The 15410-nt window shown below is 43.0% G+C and overlaps 1 protein-coding gene across 3 annotated transcripts in view; it reads right to left on the bottom strand.

The window, feature by feature from the left end:
- Positions 1-14172, bottom strand: part of EYA4 (EYA transcriptional coactivator and phosphatase 4) — a 163517-nt gene extending 149345 nt beyond the window's left edge. The window contains exon 1 of one of the 3 annotated variants that reach the window (XM_075748128.1): positions 11766-14172. The gene's annotated coding sequence lies outside the window, so the exon portion shown is untranslated. The remainder of the gene's footprint in view (positions 1-11765) is intronic. The other 2 variants (XM_075748129.1, XM_075748127.1) reach the window with 2 other exon arrangements.
- Between the last annotated feature and the right edge of the window lie 1238 nt (positions 14173-15410).

The following is a 15410-nucleotide window of genomic DNA, read 5'->3' as shown; positions in this document are numbered from 1 at the left end:
TTCTTGAGAGGAATGTCAACCCTAATACAAACAATTCTTCTTTAGTGGAAAAATCATTAAGAAACATTATCATCTAAATATAACTTCAAGGGAGAGCAAATGACTAACAAATTTTAAATACCATAAACATAATAAATAGTTTAAAAGGCAAGCAAAGCCATCCTGACAGTATGACCTAGTCAAGGACACATACTGCTTTCCTGAGGAAAACTGGCAGGTGGAGAGAAAGTATACAGAAAATATATATATATATATTTAGCTCTCAATTTTTTCTTTTTGCATTCTTTTTAATCAGGATTCTTGCAGGAAGTAGAAGGGCTTGGGAATCTTGCATGCATGTTTAGGTTTAGCTGAGGTAACTGCTCTCCACCTCCTGATATCAGGGCAAGTGAAATGAGCCTCCTGAAAAACTATATTGCATTGTAGAAACAAATCCTGCTCCACAGTCTAGAGAATTAAAGGAAATATTGAATGTCCATCTTTCCCTTCCTCCTTGTCTAATACTTTTTTTTTACCTCAGGCCCTCATCTCTAGAGGGTTAGATATGGCTCTCTTCGCATCAGTTTGGTTTCAGTCCACTTTTAGCTTGTTGAGGAGGAGAATTTTATCCCTAGAGAAGTTTTCGAGCTTTCTGGAACCCTTTGTAGCACACCCAGGACCCACTTCTCCATCTATTAGTGACCTCCAAAATGCTGAGGTCCTTCCTTACCCCAAGCCCTTGGTCTGCAGCTGAGAGGACAGCATGCCATGCCATCTTCAGCGTACAGCTTATTTTAGCTCTGAGCATGTCCAGTGGCCCCTGGTGGAGGCAAAACCTCTTTGCTGGGTTTTGTGTTCTGCTGAGCGTCTGCCTACATCAGTTTGCATTTGCAGATGGATTGCTTAAATAGAGAAGATAAATTATTTCTTATTTTGTATTACGAGAATTACCCTAGGAGTTCATACAACTCAGACGACTTCCACAGGCTTCCGAGCACAGATGAATTTCCTGCCTACTACAACCACACACACTGTACTGCTACACATTTACAGGGAAGGAATACAGGAGGCATTTCCAGGATATGCTGAAAAGCAAACGGACCCAGCCACTTCCTCTATAAACAAGGGCCCTTGCTCTCACAGCAAAATGCACGGGTGACAGCGTAGCAGCTGGATGGAGGGGGCTGCGCAGAGCACCCTTCAGGACCTGTTCAGCACTCTCATCCCAGCACAGCATCCGGCACGGATGTGCCTAAGAACATGCATTTATCTAAACTGGCTATACAGTATATATTCTGACATATATACTGGCTATACAATATATATTCTAATGTATATAGAAACCATGTTTCTGAAATGAGTACGTTTCAAGGTGCAGTGTCAGACTTTATTAGCACAAAAAACAAACTACGAAATAAAAATAAAATCCTGGTATTCCATCATCAGGGCACTGATAACCCCAAAGCTCAGGTTCACAGAGGATTTAGGGTCTGCCTGTTATTCCAGCTGGACATGAAAGAGTGTTTGTTCCTGGTAACACAACTCAGCCATTTCCACATCTTGAGACAACAAAATTATCCATAGTGGGTTATTACATATGTTAAGAACAGGGAAGGGGTCTTTAACGGCCATCAGGTGTTTATAGTTCTGTGCTCATCCGATCTCCTCTTACCTTCTCCCTCCCCTTAAACATTACATATCTATAATTGGGACATAATTTGTTATTTCCATCTTATTTTCTGAGCATGTGAATTCATGCCAGACATTAAATAGAGCAATCAAAACAGACACGATTCATGTGACCAAACTGTAATACACTGAAAACCTCTCAAAATCAAAGTCAAATAATTGGCTTTCATGCCAGTCACTATACATTTGTTAACACATAGTCTTGCAAATTCTGCATCGTCTTTGGTGAACACTTGTATAATTGTCAGTTTAGTGCAGTTTGCTTCCTTGAACTGAGTTTCCTGAAGGATAGCATTGCATGGGTGGTATTTGTTGACACTTTATTCAAGAAAAATTAAGATGATATTCCCACTCTGCATCAAGTACTTCTAACTTAGAAACAAGTCACACCATCACAAAACCATTTGGTACTAGTCAAAAGCACACATCAAGACAAAAAAGCAGAGCAACACAGACCATGCGGTCTTTGCATCAGTTAGGTACATAAAACAGGTAAGAAATGAAAGGGTCTAGGACAAGAGATCTGCCTGCTGTCCCATTATCATCACATAACAAAACAAACAGAAAAACAAGAAAACAGAAAGACTTCTTGGCAAATGGTAAACAACTGCAAGCACTGTATCTCATTTGCTTTAGGTAAAATAATATTTCAGTGCAGCATTTGTCTCTCTTGCAAAACTGGGTACCAATTTTACAGGTACCCAAATATGGATAAAACTGACTCCCCTACTCTTCCTACCACTCCCATCCCATACCTGTTCAACAAATATGAAGGACTGGCTTTAAGAATTTCAGAGTACAGAATTATAAACCCAGCAATTCCTCCCTTCTCCTAACATTGCATCATATGCTGTGAAATTGTCGAGATTGAAACCAGAGCTGCAAATTCACTGATGCTTGAGGGCGAGAGACCTCTTCACTCATGCTTAGGTAAGGCATGCAGCTACACAGATCTCTTGTGTAGAGATCACTCATTCCAGATTAATCAATTACAGATTATTCCAGCCAGAAATAAACAAAACAAATGCTTGAGACTGTTTCTGGCCTGGTTTTGTAAACAAATATAACCTAGAACCCCTCTGTGTTCCCCTAAAAATACAGGGAAATTCATTAGCAAAAAAGTTAAAAGTATTGTTTTCAAACTAATGATTGATCAAACCCACACAATCCTTACCAAAAAGAAAGATGGTTCACAGGGAAAACAAAAAGTAATGCAAAGATGCCACAGATAGAAGCATATTCTTTTACAATTTTAATAAAAATTTTACTTTAGTTTTCCTACTAGCTGGCTGTTTCAATGTTAACAATAACTAGGGTTTTTTAGGGGGAAGGATTTTGGGGTTTACTACACAGCATATTTTAGTTAATTTCTGAGACATTTTCCCTCTCTTTTTTGTAGAAAATAGCTGAAAATAAACCAAATAAAACACTTCACCTCTTTATAAACAAGCCACTGAAAACAGGAGAAGAAAAAAAAAAAAAGGCTATGCTTGGTTAGCCAGAATATTTAAAGTGACACTGTCAAATTGAAAATATTAATTATTTATTATTTCCTCTCCTCAAAAGATATGTCAAATTTACATTTTACACATTAAAAAAATATATATATATCACCTTGTGACACAAAAATAGCATAAGGTAACAATAAAGGTTATTTCTAAAACAGAAACCCTACTTATCATTTTAGAATTTAGGAGAACCTAAAAATGAGCACATCCTCCAGGTAAAAGTAAACAGCAGTTTTATAAGGCTGCATAAATTAACCCAAAGAATCCAATCACACGTTAAAACGAAAGCCGTGACAACACAGTATCTATACATTTTTATTTGTTTTAAAAAGTCATGCCACAGTTTCAAGAGTGTATTCAGCAGTATGAGCAGGCAATGATAGCTGCTGAAGAAGTTCAAACACTCGCTGAGATTCCTAGAAACATCGCGATGAAGGAGGAAGCTCGCAGCTTCGCCCTTCCTCTTCAGCTGTCAGCTCCGTTGCCCACCCCCTGCCGGCAGCTGCCATTCCTGTTACCGCCAGTGTTTCACATACAGTTCTCAAACGGACCATTCTGAAATGCCAGAAATAAATATAAAAGTAAAGCCACCGAAAATAAACCTGGGTACTTTGGTTCTGGTCTCATAGGAGAAATGCAACCTTTTTCTTAATTAAAGTTGACAGTAACCCCTAAAGATTGCATTTGGGAAAGCGTGTCATTCTCAAGGAACTACTGAACGATGGGAAATAAAATTGTGAATGCAAAACTGTCCCAGAATAAGGAACTCCTGCTGGTGCCACCACGCTGCTCAGGTGGTTTCTGACAGAACTGAAGCACAATTATTACTCATCAAAATTAACACTGCCGCACCGTGGCCGTCAAGTTAAACAGAAACCATCAGAATGCAATTAATGAAAAGTAGCAAAATTCCTACGTGCCACCTTTGCACAGCACCATGAAAATGCTAAATATTAGAAGTGCTGTGTAGTCTACGTTTTTTATGCCGCTGATCCTCACAAGAGCTGTCTGCACTCCTTTTGGTCCCTGGCCCACCAGCACTCCCCATATGCAACTGAAATGCTGTGGAAACGTCCATGGAATGGCTCGCCATCCCACAGGCGAGTCTCCTTTACTACGAGCCAGCACCAAGTGTGCAACACAAAGTAATTGCAAAAAACAGGTATTATCAGATTTTAATTACAACAACTGCTTGGACAATGGATCCTTTATCAGATTTCTTTTCCCCCACCTAGGTATTTATTAGCCGCGCTCAAACTATGCCACATTCTCTTTTGGTAAACTAAAATCTGCTCATTCCCCAGAAGGTATGTTTCCCAATTGTTTAATTACTCCTCTGGTCTTGTATCTGAAACTTCTCCAATTTTTCCAGCTAAAAAAAGCTAAAAGAGGGCACAACTTTCCAGTACTAGCTGCACCCGTACTGTCTACACAGGTAATGTAACCGCTCTTACTCTGCCTAGTATTTTGTTTAAATAATTACTACTCCTTTTTTGGCTATGATACCATCCTGATCATTTGCTATGGCCTCCAGTTGTTTTTTTTAAATAAACCGCTGGCTTGTAGTGAAGCACATACTGTTTGCTTGTTCTCAGTTTACTGAACGAGCCAGACTACTCTTAGCAATCTGCTCGCTTCGTTATTTATTCTTCCCCCAGTCTTTGTAGTAACAGTACTGTAGTCATTACAGTCTAACAACAGAAGTGCAAGAAAGTTTGTAAGAAGAAAGATCTCTTTTATTAGGTCAGCAATTGATCTAATCAAAGGTATTACTTCTTGTAGAACTTGGTAATCTTTGTGTCACAGCTAAAATAATAAATAGGTTTTGATTTTATGACTAACCTCTGAAAGACTCTGTGTAACAGTGTCCTCTTTAAAGATTCATTAGCAAGTAAGTATTTTTGAAATGTCTGCTTTAGTTTGCTGTTTAATCCATTTTGTTTGTGCCAAGTTGATTTTGTATCTTTCAAGTTTATTCATCAAAAAGTCACGCCAACTCAAAACCCTTACAGAACTTTATTACATCACTGCTCATCTCTAGAAATCAAACTTCTACTCACATCAAAAATAATATCGCTGGTTTGGCATGATTGAGTGTTCATAAACCCGTGATGTGGTCTAGCATGCATATTTCAGTGTTATATGGGAACACCATACAAAAGGCATTTGGAACGTAATAGCATGTAAGTTAATACTTTGTGACAGTAGAGACTTAATAAAAAATAGTTGCCATAAATTAAGCACTTGTCTACAGTGACAGCTAAGTACTGGCCACTTTTGAGAAATTATACAACTTCTTTCCACAGGAATAGTGGTAAAAGAATGCAGCCCGTCACGAGCTCGGCACCCCTCGGCGATGACGTTCTCCTAGGGCAGTGACACTCTGCCTGTCCCCTGCGAGCCCAGCTTTTGGACAGAAGTGCACAGGCCTGGAAAAGTTCTATCGTCTGGTATCACACCTGCCTTCTTTCTTTGAGAACATCATAGTTGTTCCCTCCGAAGGTACCATAACTTTCCCTATTGTTTTAACCTGTACATATATCTGCAAATTATTTGCAGACACATTAGTTTTAGTTAAACCCAAACACATCAACAAAACCTTTTGGTTAAACACAAAGGGATCATTTTTGTAGACAACGTTTTCAGTCTGAAAAATTCCACCTATTCCGCAGACTTGACCCTGCACTTCAGTTAATAGAGGTGGCAGATTAGGTAACGGAGACTGTGGTTCCACAGCTATTTCTGCGGCGCCGGTGCCAGGCTGAGCAGCGCGGGTGCTGCCACTCATACCGACCTTTGCCTCGTGCCAGCACAGCTGCTTGTGAACCACAGCAAGGAACGGATCCAGCCTAGACGAGTGACCGGCAGGGGAGGGGGTAAAGGGCTGCTTAAGAAGCACTGCCACCAAACATGAAACCACAGCTTCGCGCTCGCTCTTCCGTCCTCTGCCGCAGAAAACGTATGGATGGACGTAGGAACTGCACGTTCGGTTGGTCACACGCAGCAATGAGTCACAGGCAGATTACTGCTATTACTGCGTATATGAACCAATGCCTCTAGAAAACTATGTAAAAACAGAGCAAAACGATGCCACTCTTCCTACAGATCTTACAGTCGAACTGCTGCAGGCTTTGTCCTGATCTGACAGCATCTCTTGAGCTGCAGTCCTCATCTTGGACTTCCTTCAATGCAGAGCTAAGCAAGACCCCAAAAAGCTGGGTAGTTTCACAACTATCAAGGAGTAACTCCTTCGATTTCATTTGTCTTAAGCCAAAAATCTGACTACTCAGCTACCCCTTGGAGAAATTAGACTGTAGTTTAATCACAAAGTCGGCAAACAAGCTGAATCATAACAAAGTACCTATCAAAAATTACTACGAAACACATCAGCTGGCCATTTTAGCTGAAAGACCCTACTCCTCTAATTGCAGGTGACTCCCAGCCATACTGCTAAGCAGTGAGCTCAGCACTCGGACGGTGCTTTGAACACAAAAATCCCTTCTCTGAAGGGGCAATCAACCCAATTAATATGAACATTACACCACCTCCTTCTATCACACCAGATTAGAATAAACATAAAAACAGGCGGACGAGTGGAAAAGTGCTTTAAACTTTCCACTTGGGAAACCTTCCACAGTTCCAAATCTTGCCTCAGGGTAACCTGAAAATTTTATTTTGGAGACCCTTTCCCAGAATATAATTATTCCATTTGTAAAACCTCCATATGATTCGGCCCTATTACTTTCCAGCTCCCTCGTTCTCTGCGTTAGGAAGACCAGAACAGGAACATGAGGCTGAGTTACATTGCTAGAACTTGGCAGAGGAAATGTGCATAATCTGCCTGGGCTGTGCCTGGTTTTCTGAAACCACGTCTATGCTGGGATGCTCAGGAGAGCTAGAAGAAAGACCTCACATATAGCGTGATGTCAGGATGCATAAACCGAGTGTAGAGAGGATGGTTTAGCTGCTGTCGCTTGGGAGTAAGGTAACCTTCATTTTCGGTGATTCTCTGGGAATATACTACAGTAAATAAAAAGGAACATCCAGGTGGGATTTAACATGGTAAACTGATTTCACACCTTTCATTGAATAGACTTGGCATTCACGAAATGTCCCCAAGTAAACGCAACCTGACTATTCAGAGCAACAACGTTGCCTCAAAAGAATTAAAAGAATATAGTCAATTAACAATATTTCTAACTGCATCATTTTCAGGAATACAGTTATTATAAAAGGCATTTCTGTGGTCATTTATAAAGGGCTGTAAAAAATAAGAAGATATATTCTAACATAGGAGTATGAAAATATCTTAAAATGGAAGAAAACATCAATATATGATTTGGTATTTAACCCTCCTTTCTTTTCTCTAAGTATTGCAGGATCACTCCTCGGTGCACGTGCTCTCACTTATATAAGTATACTACAAGTATACTACAATACCCTCTCAAAAAAACAGACTGCACTAAGAATAGAGGACTAGATACTCATCTGGCATAATGCAAGACCACTCCAGTAATTTCAACATTCCTACTCCAATTTGCAACAGCTAAGGATCTGGCACAAAAGATCAAGTTAAGTTTCCAATTACCTCATGCACCAGCATTGATTTCAATAGTTATATACACATAGTCATAGAGGAGAATTATTTGAAAAGTTGCAAACTCAGCTCTGCATTTCTTTTACTTTTGTGGTCTAAATCAGAATCTCCATGGTATTTTAATGTAGGTTTTTGTGGTTTAATTATATATGTGTCAAGAGCAGAATAGTTACTGGCCGCGTCTACCCAATTGAAAAAAAAGGCAGCAGTAATTCTTTACACTGTTGACAATGTCAACTTCTACTGGGTCATGTCACAACAGTAATAAATTCTAATGTTGCCAAAAATCTACTATGTATTAACTCAAATACATAAGTAAAAAGTTATCACCTATATGAAAATTAGTCTTCTACATATGAATATTTTGCAGGTTGCCTTGGGAGGTCTTTCTGCAATTTGCTGCTCCAAATTAGGAGGCAACCCTGGTGTAAAGACACAGTATTCAGTCAGCCCAGACAGACTGGGTTCTTCAGAGACAGCACTTTAATTACACACAATTAAACAGCCCTACACATAGTCCTGCAACATCACTGGCTACACTCTACTTCTGTGGACAGCTGCTTAATGAAAAATTGACATAATTTTATTTATTTTTTTTTTAATTCTAGGAAAGGGACACAGATTCCCCCAAGGAATTTAGCACAGAAAACCTCCAAAATCCTGCTTTTCAAATCCATGGTAATTGCAGTCCAAATCAGAGTTTAGTGTCTAGTACTTGAGCCTAACAGCTTAAGACCAAATATATACTAGTCTCACTGGTATATGGACCTCCGAAAGTTCTGAAGATAATCGCTCCTCATTACAATCTCCCCTTATCAGGAAGAAATTTTAAACAAATTGAAAATAAAATGCCTAAACTTTAGTATTCCTCAGACAGCCATTAGCATTTGACATTTTGCTCAAAAGTCTGACAACTAGCCTATATACAATCCTGTGAGTGAGACTGCCCAGTGACACATTTTGATATAGGATAATCAATCATCAAAGTAATTTTACTGTTTAAACATTAAAGCAAAAGATGGGCCAGCTATTTGACACATTTCTCAGGCTTAGAAACAAAAAAGGAGAAACTGCTTTAAAATAGTTTTCACCAGGGTCCCGTATTACAGGCATCCCAAAAGGAATCCTTCTGGCAGCATTACAACCTACAATGTGGACTAAAAATGTAAGTTTTATTGCCTTTTCAAATAAATTTTATTCTTTACTTGACAGATAAGTACTCTTCGTATCTGAGCTTTCACACTGCAAAGTACATCCAAGTTCCTTTAAGCGCTTCTGATTTAATGACAGATTTAATAACATTGCAACACAGAAGTGAGGACTTGGCCAAAAAACTTATTTCATAAAAATCTGATTTCTGTACAGCAACATCTAAAATGTCACCTAATACATACAAGTAAAGCAGAAAGTTTTAATGTATATCGTACAGCCTGGGGCTTCGATAGGTAAAACATCTACTGACTTTAAAAGACCATAAAGATAATCTATTTTTAATAACCATTTTTATTTAATTTTAAAAAGAGTAGCAGTTTATGCCTTCAGTAGAACCACGCTCTGAAATCTCAGGGGTGATTAAAGGGCCATGCCAAAGCTGCAAGGTTTCAAATATCAAACTATACTATTATGTCAGGGCCAGCAAGATCAATTAGCGCTTTTCAATGACAGAAAAGGTTAAGTTGGACGCACATTTACACAATATTTAAATCCAAAAAAGAAAAATAGCACATAGTAAGTTAATACCACATATTAAAAGTTTACTTATAAACCTCTCAATCGACGACCAAATACCAAAACTCTTCTTCCATTTGCACAACATAAATACTTCTTTTCCAATGCAAAATGGCAAGAAGATTATAGATACGTTAGATAGTAGAAATAACATTGGATTTTAAAATACAAAGTAAAAAACAAAGACATCTGAGTGTTTCTGCTACCAGACATGGTTTAGCACTCAACTTTCAAAAAGCTTTAAAAAGACCTGACAGACATCTGTTAGTCTGATGCCCCTGTGTTTGCATTCTTCTTCCAAATCTTGACAATACTAAAAATGAGTTATAATGAGTAAAAGTAACCCTATTCCCATGTTCAGCGGAAAGACAAATAGAAAACTACCATACAACAAAAAACACAAATTAAAAATACTATTCTGTAAAGTAACTCATCTTAAATCTGGAAATAAGTAAGTGTCCACCTTCTGCAACTAAAAGCCACACAGAAACACGCACACCAGGAAGCAACGGAACTTATGTTTCAGTTCTTAGTATCAGAAGAATACTCACTGGAAGTACAGGTATGTTAGAAGTTAATTCGATACCTGTTAATATAAGCGTTGCCGCAGTAAACATAGCCTGAACAAAGTACCATGTTATGATATCAAATAAAGTCAGTATAAAATCACAATAAAAGCGTAGACAATGAAGAAAACTTAAGGAAAAAGCACACTGTTGAAATCAGTGATTTATATTAAATGGCATTATTTTGAGTAAAAGCAAAGCAAGATTACTTTTGTTCAATGATATATTTCCAAACGTCTCTTTTTTTTTAAAGCCCATTTCTCTATTTATTTCTTCAAGGAGTGATTTGAAATATTTACTACCAGACAGTACCTAATTTTAGGTTTTAAGTGCTTTAACAGCTCTATGAAATATGATCAGCAGCTGCAATATAGAACTATGCTGAATAAACTCTCCTTATAAAAAGGGAGACCTGTTTTACCCTGAGTTCATAAAATCCTTCTTTCAAGAAAGAAAAAGATAACACAGAAAAAATTAGTCGTTGCGTCCTAGAGCGTTTGACAGAAATTCCAGGAATTTCTTTCTTCTTTCTGAATTAACTTTCATATTTAATAGAGGAAAAAGCAGTTTAAATTTTAATACTGGAAGATTGGATTGAACATAGTGTAATACCAGGTCATCAAGGAAACAGACAGGTACCTTTGCCATACCAAATGCCAGCATTTAACACTGATTAATTCTAGAACTGAAAGGTAAAAGTTGCATAAAGTTTAAAGAGTAGCTCTCAAAGCTTGCATCAGAGGCTAAAAATATGCGACAGGATACTATCTATAGCTGTATTTCTAGTTGCCTTGTTTGAAACATTTTAACTGGGAACTGCAATTAACTGGGAACCCACCAGTTTTCTACTCATTAATCTATCCCATTGGCATTATCCAAACAGCAGAATAAATTTCTATCGCCGTGTGTTGTGAAGCCATTAATAAATACAAATCCAGTAAGAGTAACTTTCAGCTAAATTTATTAGCAGTACAACCATACACACATAACAATTTATAACTGCACATGAATTATCTGAACAAAGATACAGAAAGCATTAGTCAACATACTCTTCTTTCATTTTTATTACATTTGATTGAAGAACATTAACTCTCTCAGTCACACGCTCTGATTCGGCTGGTCCTGTGTGGGGCCAGGAGTTGGACTCGATGATCCTTACGGGTCCCTTCCAACTCAGGATATTCTATGATTCCATGATTCTAACGTTTGGTAATATAAATACCACAATTTTCAAAAGAAAACAAGAAGAGCTGTTTCGGTTGTAGCCCAGCTAATGTTAGATATCAAACATACAGGAAGAATCACGGGGAAGAGAGAGAAATGTCAATCTGCATTTCCACTTTACTCACAGTATGATACATATTGTAGGTATGCAAACATTTGATATTCGGCAGCATTTTCAGGTATACTAGAAGAAAAAGTCAAACCCACAGTAATTTCATGAAACTTGTCTTTTGAGTGTTAAGAAAGTGAAACAATGATATAACCTGAGCTTTAATGTGAAGTACGCTCTTCAAATAACAAATAAACACTGAGGTCAGACCAAAAAAAATATTTACCATACAGAAAAGACGCTTGCTTTGTCTACTTTACTCTAAATCTAAACTGTTGATTACCTTATCTTAGATACATTTTCTAGTTTCAGCAAGTGAAACACGTAAAACAAAACTCAGAGAAGTGAAAATACTGGTTTCTTACTGTTCTAGCATGACTTCACGCTTAAACTCGAATCGGCCAAGGCGCTCCCTTGTCTGGTACAGCGTGCCTCCCAGGACTTGTGTCAATACCAGCTATTTCACATCGCCACTCGCCAGATAAACGTATATACCTCCGTGTGCTCCGCTTTAAATCCTGCCCGCGGGATAACGGGAAGGCAGCACCGAACCTACTTGGCTCTTAGCGGCAGTTTCATAAATGTAAATGAAACTTTAGATGCCAATTACTGATTGGCAGCGGCGCTGCCGTGGGATCCCGCTCCTCGGTGCAAAGCGCCGCGGGGCTGCTCCCCCGCGGGTGGGTGCCGGGCGGCGACCCCGGGGCACCCCGCCCGCCCCCCCCCCCCGCCGCCGCCCGGGCACGGCGCAGAGCCCCCGCGGCTCGGGGAGAAGCACCGCCGGAGCCCTGTGAAACCCAGCCGGCGGTTTTCCGCGGGTATCTGATTTTGGAAGTGTCTGTAATGACAGCCGGAGAGGCAAATTAATGGCCAACAGCCCACTGGGTTTGAACACGGAGAATCCTGTTACCTCCTCACGGATCAAGTACACACGCACGCACACACGCACACACACACGCAGAAGCTTCCCCACGTGGAAACGCTTTCAAACCAAAACACAAGACCCCGCAACGCCGGCGGAAAGGGCGGCGGGACCCCCGCGCCGGGGCTTTCCTCTGCCTCGGTCCTCCGGCGCAGCGGGGACCGCCGGCGGGGGCGGGGGCGAGGTGGGACAACCCGAAAACGCACCGTTTTGTCTTTAAACCACAAGACAAACAAGCCGGGGCGGGGGAGGGGAAAAGCAGGAGGGATCCCTCAGGGAGAGGAAACGACCGAGAACAAAAACAACGGGCAGCTCTGACCCCGCTCCTCTCGGGCACCGTGAAAAGCGGCTCTAGAAGCCCCAACGGCGGCTGCCGGCCGGGAGGCAGCCTGCCCCGTCCGCCGGCCCCCCGAACGCTGCACGCCCGCGGCGCTCCGCCCTGAGGAAGGCAGGCGGGGGGGACCCCCGAGCGCTGCCCGCGGCTGGGGCAGAGCGGGGCCCGAGGGAGGGCGGCGGAACCGACGTCCTCTGCCGCCGCCGCCGCTGCCTGCGGGTCCCGGCCGAGCTGCCTCACCCCCCCCCGCGCTGCCCGAAATCCAGCCTCGCTGGCAGAAACGAGTGTTTCGGGAAGGGGCTCGCTACCATCCCTGCGTGTTTTCATGCCGCTCTGGCCGGAGAGGTTCCCCCGCCGCCTGAAAACTTGTTTCCTCCCAGCCTCCTGTCGAGCCGCCGCCGGCCCCAGCGCCGGCCCTCACAGGGGCGGGCGGGCGGCAGGGTGACCCGGCGGCCGGCAGAGCCCTCCCGCCCGGCCTGCCTCCCGCCTCGCCCAGGCGGGCCGGCATCCCCCCGGCTACTCGCGGGGCGCAGCCCAGGCCCCCCGTTTCCGCCACTACGGGGGTGGGCGGGAGGCGCAAGCGGGGAACAGTGCGGTGGCAGCCGGCACGGCTTGCGCCTGTCTCGGAGCTTACCCCAGCAGCCGCGGTAACAGCCAGTCGAAGAGGGGTGAGGGCAAAACGGCAGAGACTGTCACCTGGACAGAGGCAGAAAGTCCGGCTGGACGGGCAAAAAATCATCCCCGTCCGCACCGGACACCAGTTTGGGGTATTTTTTGTGGCAACTAAACTCGCGTGGGGCCGGGGGGCGAAAGCCCTTCTCCGTCCCGCGACGGACGGCTCCGCTGCTCCTTGCCATCACGTTTGTTTTACAGCAACTTTTTTTTTTGTTTGTCATCGGACCGACACGAAAACAATGCTAAATAAACCCTGAACACGAACACAAGCGCACGCACACACCCATCTCCACGGACACATGCACATGCGACAGGGAACCGGCTTCCTCTGCCTTTGAGGAGAAGGGGTGGAAGGGAGACTCGGGGCCGGGGAAGTCAGAGAGACACTCACCTCCTCGCTGCCGGGATACGCCGCTACCTTTATTTTAGGGCTGCTCCTTATTTATTTATTCTCGTCCCTTCTCCGAGCCGAGGTTCCCCTTTTGCACTGTTCCTCTGGCAAAAACAGGACATCCCCTCTAGAAGTCGTCCCCCCACCCCCCTTTTCTCCACACACAAATAAAGCGCAACTCGGAGCAAAACGGGAGGGGAGACTTGGGGGGGGGGGTAGATGGAGGAGGAGGCTGGTACGGGAGAAGCCAAACACTCCTCGCACTTCAGCGAGTGCAACTAGTTGCCTCTCACGCACAGGCACGTAGAAAGTTTCCCTGGCAAGGGACGGGACTTTGCTAAGAAAAGATACCCCCCTCCCGCCCAAAAAGGTCGTCCCGGGAGCGGGAAGGTAAGGGACGAGGAGCGCAGGGGCCAGCGCAGCCCCGGGGCGCCGCTTTGCACTTGTGCCGGGAGGTGCCGCCGGGGCTGCGCCCTGTGCCGGCCCCTGCTCGGCTCGGGAGCCGGGCTGCCCCCGCTGCCCGCCGCCGCCTCCCCGGGCCGCCCCGCTCAGCACGCCTGCGCTGCCGGCCCCCGGCACACCGCGGCGGGCACGGCCCGCGTCTGCCCGCGGCTTCTCGGCTGGCCCGGCCATCGCGCACCGCCACAGTCCCGCTGTCCCCGGGCTCACAGTCCAAGGCCTGGACCCTTCACCTTCACTGCTCGCTGGCAGCTACAGCCAGTAGTGATGGGAGCAAAGAAAGAGAGGGCCCTGAAGGGCATGGGTCACGCTGTCGGCCCACGGTTGACTAACATTAATCCACTTGAGTACAAGTACCGAAGTCCACGCTTCATTTTTTCCTTTTGTTTCTTCTACAATAAACCAACACTGTAAAGAAACTTTGACTTTTTGGGAAGGTTGGGAGTATATGAATGACCAAGTATCATCAAGCGCTACATGACAGCACCTTTTGCTCGATCCTTTTATAGGATGCATTTGTCTCCTTCCTCTCAAGCTGGTCAGTGTGGATGGAGACAAAGTCCTTTCCTGCTTTGAAACTGAACGCTCTTTTCTGCTGGAAATTCAGCAGCTCTGTTTGGTCCTCTTTGCAACCTAGTGTGGGGAAGTGGAAGAAAATCCCTAATTGCTCAGTCACATTTCATACTCTTATCCTTCACCTTGTATTATCTCCTGAGTATTATTTCACTGAGGGGATTGAGTGGCTCTTGTTCAACCAGCTGCATCGCCCTCTTTCTGTCAAGTTAACTTCACTCTCCAAAGGGTGCAAGTCAAAAATTCAAAAGTTAGGCCCTATAGCTGGAGAGAGATGTGAGAGAAAAGTCTTGGTTTTCAGAAGCACTGAATGTCAAAAACGTTTGAGGTCAGCAAGTAACATGAAGGGAAAAAAAGTAGAGATTTTTGAAGATTCTTTTCTACCTGCCTTCTGTTTGCTTACTTTGCACTCGGTGATACCATTTAAAGCATAACTCTGCTCAAGCTGTCCGCCTTTGAATTTCATGATTTGCATTCAATGAATTGTATTAACGTGGCCATCTTTCTCCTAAATAATTTCAGACTTAAAATGACCAAATCTTCATGAAAACAAGTTATAAAAACCCTGCATTTGCTGTCTTGGGAGAGTCGCCACTCAGAAAGAGAACAGACTTGGAAAACTCTTTTGACCTACACAAATGCAGCTAGAAAAACAT

The sequence above is a fragment of the Balearica regulorum genome, chromosome 3 (genome assembly GCF_011004875.1).
Source record: "Balearica regulorum gibbericeps isolate bBalReg1 chromosome 3, bBalReg1.pri, whole genome shotgun sequence".
NCBI lineage: Eukaryota > Metazoa > Chordata > Aves > Gruiformes > Gruidae > Balearica > Balearica regulorum.
The sequence above is the reverse complement of the archived record's forward strand: the minus strand, read 5'-3'. Positions and strand labels throughout refer to the sequence as shown.